The sequence below is a fragment of the Crocuta crocuta genome, unplaced genomic scaffold (genome assembly GCF_008692635.1).
Source record: "Crocuta crocuta isolate KB4526 unplaced genomic scaffold, BGI_CrCroc_1.0 scaffold32, whole genome shotgun sequence".
Taxonomy (NCBI): domain Eukaryota; kingdom Metazoa; phylum Chordata; class Mammalia; order Carnivora; family Hyaenidae; genus Crocuta; species Crocuta crocuta.
The window spans coordinates 6,816,949-6,823,781 of NW_027529424.1; the positions used below are offsets into that span (position 1 = coordinate 6,816,949).

The window sequence follows — 6,833 nt, forward strand, 5'->3', positions numbered from 1 at the left end:
TATCAGGAAGTGTGCTGGGGAAAAGTCTACCTTGGACAATGAAGTTTGATCGTTTAATTTGGAAGCAGTTTTTCCCTTTCACTCTCTCTCCATTCTCTGTCCTTTCCTTGCCTGATTTTCTATATTAGAGCTTCTCAGAGACTTTTACCATATGCTGCGGTTTGTTATTACTGTCCATGAAGAGCATTTGCCGCGCTGATTTGCTCATGGAAACTTTTGTTCTGGAAGCACCCACTAAGAGATATGTGGTGCCCGGGAACCATTACGGGAGGGTGATCTGTCCTGAGTAACTCTGTCTCTGGTGTTATATTTAGCTCTGCATCTATAAAATGAGAATAAAACGTGTCTGCAGTGATCTGATAGGAACAATACAGATGTTATTACGAATCAAAGCATCTACTGATCTCACTGATCTGTTGTGTGATAAGCACTTGCTTGACAGCACACAGGAGAGAGGTATTTCTTGACTGAAGAAAGGAAAAGGCTCCACATAGAAACATCTGTGTGCCTCATGAATTTCAATTCTTCTACAAATTTCCAGACTCTAATTTGTTTATCATCCAATAGTATTTATTAAGTGTGTGCTTCGTATATCTATGTTTAAAATATTTAAGTAAAGAGTCTTCAAATGAATACTTAAGTCAATACATGATGATCATCTTTAACAATCGTGTCTTTCTCGTTGTTTTTAAGACCAAACCTCACAACAGAAAGCGTAACCAAATGCAGAGTGCGCTTGAGAAGGCCTCCGTACTCCATTCCACCCAGTCCTATGCCGGCCTCACGGATATGCTCTATGCAATACAATTCAGGATGAGGTTTTGTTGATTTGTTTCTTTGTTTTCCATTAAGACTTGTCTTTCTAGAAAAACATTGATATTAGGACACCTGAACCAATATCCCTATGAGAAGCCAACTTCTAGCATTTTGGGCAGAAGAGAGACAAGAAAGGGCCAGCTGAGCAATGCTATTATGTCCAGGAATGAAAGGAATAACAACCATAAAATTAACTACAAGCCCATGATATTATTAAGTAATTTTGTAGAGTCAAATGAAATTCTCATAGTTTATGTTAATATGATGACTTTGTGTTTCACAATATTTCTGTTACCTGCTGTGTATGAGGAGACTGGGAAAGACATTTAGGACTTTTTAAACCAAAGAACTGCTGCTATTTACTGATGGCAAGGACGTAAGCAATTTGATAATTGAGGTGAACTATATTCAGACTAAAATTTAGAAAATAGATCTGAAAAACAAGAAAGAAAAGAGGCTAGGGGCTTCCCATGATTCTTACACTTAAATGACCAAAATTCACAAGATGAAACAAAATTAAGTCAAAAGGGTAGAGCCAATGATTTTTATATGGTTACTTTTAACCTTAGCCTGTACTTGACATGAAAACATCAGCTTAAACTAGGGAGAGATTCTAATACACCTGCCTAAATCAGTACATTGCGAGTAGCCAACTTCTATCGAGCATGCCAAGCAGCCCAAGATGGACTCATATTATACTATAATCTCCAGAGTAGCACCCATCATCTTTACCATATTCCATGGGTTAGAAGCAAGTCACAGATCCTGCTCACACTCAGTGGTAAGGGATTATATGACCACATGATGCACCTAGACTTAATAATATTACATAAAGTCTATCCACTACAGCCACTAACAACCTGTGAATTGTACACCATTTAGCTACTACTACTAGCAAAGAATGGATTCTTTTCATTGGTACCAGCTGGGAAAACCCAAAGGAAAGAGTCTAATTGGCCCAGCTAACGTCAGAGGTCCGTCACTGGACCAGTCAACAGCAGCCAAAGATGTACAGCTCCTAAGTTATTGAGTAAGACAATCAGGAAAAAGGGTGGACCCAAGAAATGGTTGGGGGGAGGGGGGGGTTAAGGGTACAGGTGTCCAGATCCTGGACATTTCAAATCGGGTAGCCACTGTTTTAGAAAACCTGACCCATCATATTGCCTCATAGGCTTTCGCATTTGGAAGTCTGGCTTTCCTCACAATTTCAGTCAGACTGGGGGGAGACATAAAGAAACACCCTTTTTGGGTGCCCCTGGGTGGCTCAGTTGTTTAAGCATCCCACTCTTTGACTTTAGCTCAGCTCATGATGTCACAGTTTGTAAATTCAAGCCCCACATTGGGCTGTGTGCTGACAGTATGCAGCCTGCTTGGGATTGTCTCTCTCTCTCCCTCTCTCTCTGCTTCTCTCTTGCTCTCTCTCTCTTTCTCTCAAAATAAACATTTTTAGAAAAGAAGAAATACCCTTTCACTCACAAGACTGCCAGATACATTACAGTTTTTAGCCTTAAGATATGGAGGTTAACATTTTAAATCTAACCACGTCTGAAATAATTCTTCTGTAGCCAAATAAAATAAAATACCTTAGAGAGGAAGCTTAGGGATATTCCTTCTACTGTTTGCAATAGTCCAACAACGTCTATTCACTCTCTTCTTAACAATCTATTAAGGCTTATCCATAGTGCAGCGAACTCATGCTGCAGACATAGAAACCAGAGCTATGAAACGCTGCTTCATTTACTCACATTTTCAACATGTCAGATGCAAATTGCAAGATTAAAATTTGGAAATTTTTTAGTAATATATTTTACCTGCCTGGCTTACCTGAGCCTGTATAGTATATAAATAATATTGCAAATTTAATAAATAGGGTTCAGGAGAAGGTACTCACAAATGTAATTAAAATAGAAACCCACCACTTAGAAACCAGTCTAGAACTTCCTTCTGTATTTGAAAACAGTACCATAATCTTGAGCTCTTAATGATTTTTAGCTCATAGTATTTGTTTTTAGAAACCTAAGGCTCTTCCTAATCTCAATATTTTCAATTTCTACATCTAACACATGAAAAGCACTAAAACACAATCTCACTGAGCTTTTAATGATGACAGGAAATGCTCCCACCATGGCATGTTCAAACTTAAGAAGGCATTGGCTCATTTGATAAAGAAGTACAAAATATTTAGATCTGTGATGCAAACTTTAAGAGATAATAATAAAATAAGGATAGGGGAGACTTTCCAGAAATGCTGTTTTTGTTTGTTTGGGATGTTCAACCAGGAAAGTAAATTGCCAAATAAGAACAGAAACATAAATTAGTTCAAGAGACAGCTTAGACATATTTATGGAAAGAGAAAATTGATGGATCCAACCTTCGAGCATGGAGGTGGAGTTAAAGGGCATGAGCTTGTCTTCTACCAGGCAATCCTTAAAGCCTGTGAAGGGTAATGTCTCTAAAAAATGTCGCTTTTCAGGATATCCTTTTTTATATGCATTTACCAAGCAGAGGTGAAGTGGGAGGGCAGCCCTTTATGGGGGTATCCAGTCTATCAGATACAACTAGACATCCTGGAGCCAAGATCTTAAATATTACCATCATTGACTATCTCAAATATTACCATCATTGACTCAACCCCTGAGGTTTCCAAGTTGACAGTGTCATGTGGTTAACACTTTTTTGGGCAGTCTTTTTTTGGGGTGTGTGTGTGTGTGTGTGTGTGTGTGTGTGAGTTTGTTTTGGTTTTGGTTTTTGATGAGATCTTAAAAACAAGCCATGTTCTAAATATAGTTAACTCCAAGGAACATTTATCTTTATTGATGTAAGCATATTCTAAACATCTTTATGACACACACAGACACAAATTCTTAGGTTGTGGAGCTAGCAGGCAGTTTAGACAATAGTTCTTTGGGAAAAACAAAACAATCCTCTGATTTGTGTATGGTGGACATTCAGGTTTTTTCAACTTTGTGAAGCTGTGTCATCACTGAGAGATCTGGACAAACTTTTGCTTAATGACAACTTCAAACATTTCCCAATCCCTAGTCTCCCAAATGCTATGAAGCTGATTATAGTCCTCTTTTAAACCAGAAATCAGTGACGCTCAACTCTTTCATAAATAAGATACTGAAAAACTGTGATGATGATGTTGGTGATAACTACTTCCGACTCCTGCTTACCTTGTAAGGAGGTGGCATGGAAAAATAGTGATGGGCCCAGACTTTGCAGTCCAATTACAGGAATCTGGCTGGCAAAGAACCACTCTTTAAGTCTTTGTTTTTTTCTGTAAAGTGAATTTAAAGATAGTACCTACCAGCTGTGGGCATTCTCTGAAATGATATGTGTAAGAGCCTAACCCATAGGAAAACTCAACAAGACTGTTATAATTATTACTGTGCCCCATGTATTATTTGATTAGAAGTGCTCCATTTTTGTCCCTCTTAGTCCCCAGAGCAATCCATTCTCTTCACAGACCTAGGAGACAGCCTCCGCAAGGGTCAGACATTTGCAGAAGGTTCGGTGGATAAGCAGCAGAACCAGAATTTAAACGCCAATCTCTGCCTTCAGCCTGTTGTGTCTCCCTCAGCAAGATGGGAAACTTGGAGTTTTGTTGTTTCCCTGAAGTCCAGAAGCCTGGTATTCCAAAGACAAGGAGGAAAGAAATCCTCCAAGTCTCTTCCGATAGACTGCCTTCAAGCTAAATCTGATACCTGCATCTAGCAGAGAAAATTCTGACCAGCGAAACAATTTCCTTTCTAGCCTCTTTAACATGACCTGCTTTTTTTGTGTAGGAAATTTAATGATGTATCTGTTCATTCATTCATTTAACAATTATTAAGTATTTATTATGTACTCAACCTGGATAAATCTCCCTGTGGGTGCAAGCCACCTGATGGAGGAGGGTGACTTGTATATTAACCAGAGGCATAAATCCCCAAGTGATGTGAGAAACAGAGAAGCTTTGAAAGAAATGTAATTAAATCAAGTTAGGAAGCAGAGTAGCATCACAGAGATGGGTACCATCTGATGAATTCTTTGGACGAATCAGTGAGTGGAAGAAAAATTCAAGACCCATGAGAGAAGTCATGATAGAAATTCAATAGAGTTTCTCAACCCAAATCATCAATGTGTTGATATTAGACATACAAAGACAAAAGTCATGGGTTACTTAAAGAAATATCTCCTTCTTTTTTTAATTTTTCTCCTTCTTAAAGTCTTATGCAACAACAGTTTACTAGTCATTACACTGGCAAGACCATCCCCTAAAAAATGGTGTCTCCATATTGCTCTACCAGGTGGAAAAGGATTAATTATAGTTATAGAATCAGAAGTCTGTTCCTAAAAATCTTTAATGTATATACATCCTTTGTATTTTGAGAAAAGAGGATTGAATTTCTCTCAGCATATGAAGTACTATGTATTTTAGCTATTAGACCATCATCAGTGTGTAGATTGAATTATACTGATTTATAATCTGTAGCTCTATTTTGCTGCAGCACATTTTCCCCGTAGATTTTCATTGTGCCAGAGTCCTCTATTAGTCAAGATAACGAACTCTAAGGTTGTACACAAAAATCTGGCTCTCTCCTTTTCCTTCTCATTTTCCAGCAGCTCTGGTTGCTGAAAACTCCAAACTCATTCCTCCAGCCGGGACCTCTGTGGGTTTCCACTCAACTGTAACCCGAGCAGAATGTAGACTGGAGACGGCCCACAGTCTCGAAGCTGTAAGAAAAGGAAGCTCACACACACTGTTCCCTTCTCCCTGTATCAGCCTGCTTCCTGGATCTGCCTGCTTTGGGCTTCCTTCCAGTGCCGTCGCATAGTTAGTTCTTTTTGTTTTGTCCAGAATATACAGTTATCGGCAACAAGTTATTCTGCTTGGAGCTTACTTGACTATAAACAAAAGCAGAACTCCAGACAGGAAGGTCCTAAGGTCAAAGTCACACTTACAAATATCATTTTCTAAGAGGCACTTTGAGACTGTCAAAGTGAAGACTCCCCGATACCTTCTTTTTTAATGAAATTGGAAAATCTTTGTCTATACAGAGAACTTCCATACTAAGTCCACAGACCTTCAACACTGGAGAATCATTTTGCAATTTCAACTGATTTGTTTTAAAAACCCACCCCCGAACAACTTAGGGTGACAGTCGTCGTGGCTAATTTAGGCATTGTGAAAGGGTCTGCGACCACATCTGTTACAAATATGTTGCAAAGATAAACCAGAATTCAGGGAGTTTCTATCATCTCATTTGCCTAATATGCTTACCAGTAAAGGCTAAGAAGTTGATGATCCAGAAATATCTATCAGACAGAGGAGGTCTTGAGATAGTGAAGCATGCTCATACATGTGTACTTCATAGAGTTTGTAATCTAAGGTTGATGTGTTTGCATTTGGGATTAAGAATTGGAAGATAATCATTACCCCGTCTTTTGCTCAAGATGAAGTGTAATATCGGTTCTTATCAGCTTAATATCTGATACATCCTCTATCTGAAGACAGTATATTAAATGGATTTTTGGAGCAGGGAGATGGAACAGGGGCTTGCTCCAGTCACTCTATGCATGGACCCGGCATTACTTCCAGGAATGGTGTGCACGCCCCTCAGGGGAGACAGTATCAGTGCAAAGGGCACGCTGGCTCTGGGTTTTGAAGCACAGAGGAGGAGATCCAGTGGTTTCCTTGTGGTCCCACAGCAGAGGCCGGGCAGGAAGCTAAGAAGTCAAGCTCTACTGTCCCCGTGAGCACCTACGGCCTACCTTCTATGGCGGGACCGCACGTGTCTACCATCACATGTCAGCTGACCTGTGTGCTTGTGACCTGTGTGCTTGTGCTCATCTCATCGCATCTGCTTTAGGAAAGTTTGGCCTCCCTTTCTCTCTCAGTGTCTCCATCTCTTCCCTGTGTCACCCCCTCGTCCCCCTAAAAAAGAATTAGAAGGTAGATGTTGGAAAGCAGATGACAGAGGAAGAAACAATTGAATATATGGGTCAGGCCATCCCTTTGTTGCTAGTTTAAG

General features: G+C 39.6%; 1 non-coding gene across 1 annotated transcript; it reads left to right on the forward strand.

Annotated features, from left to right (window-relative positions):
• The first annotated feature begins 6,236 nt into the window (after positions 1–6,236).
• LOC144227045 (U2 spliceosomal RNA) lies at positions 6,237–6,418 on the forward strand. The gene has a single exon (XR_013333837.1). It is a non-coding gene; the product is annotated as a U2 spliceosomal RNA (small nuclear RNA).
• Positions 6,419–6,833: the final 415 nt, after the last annotated feature.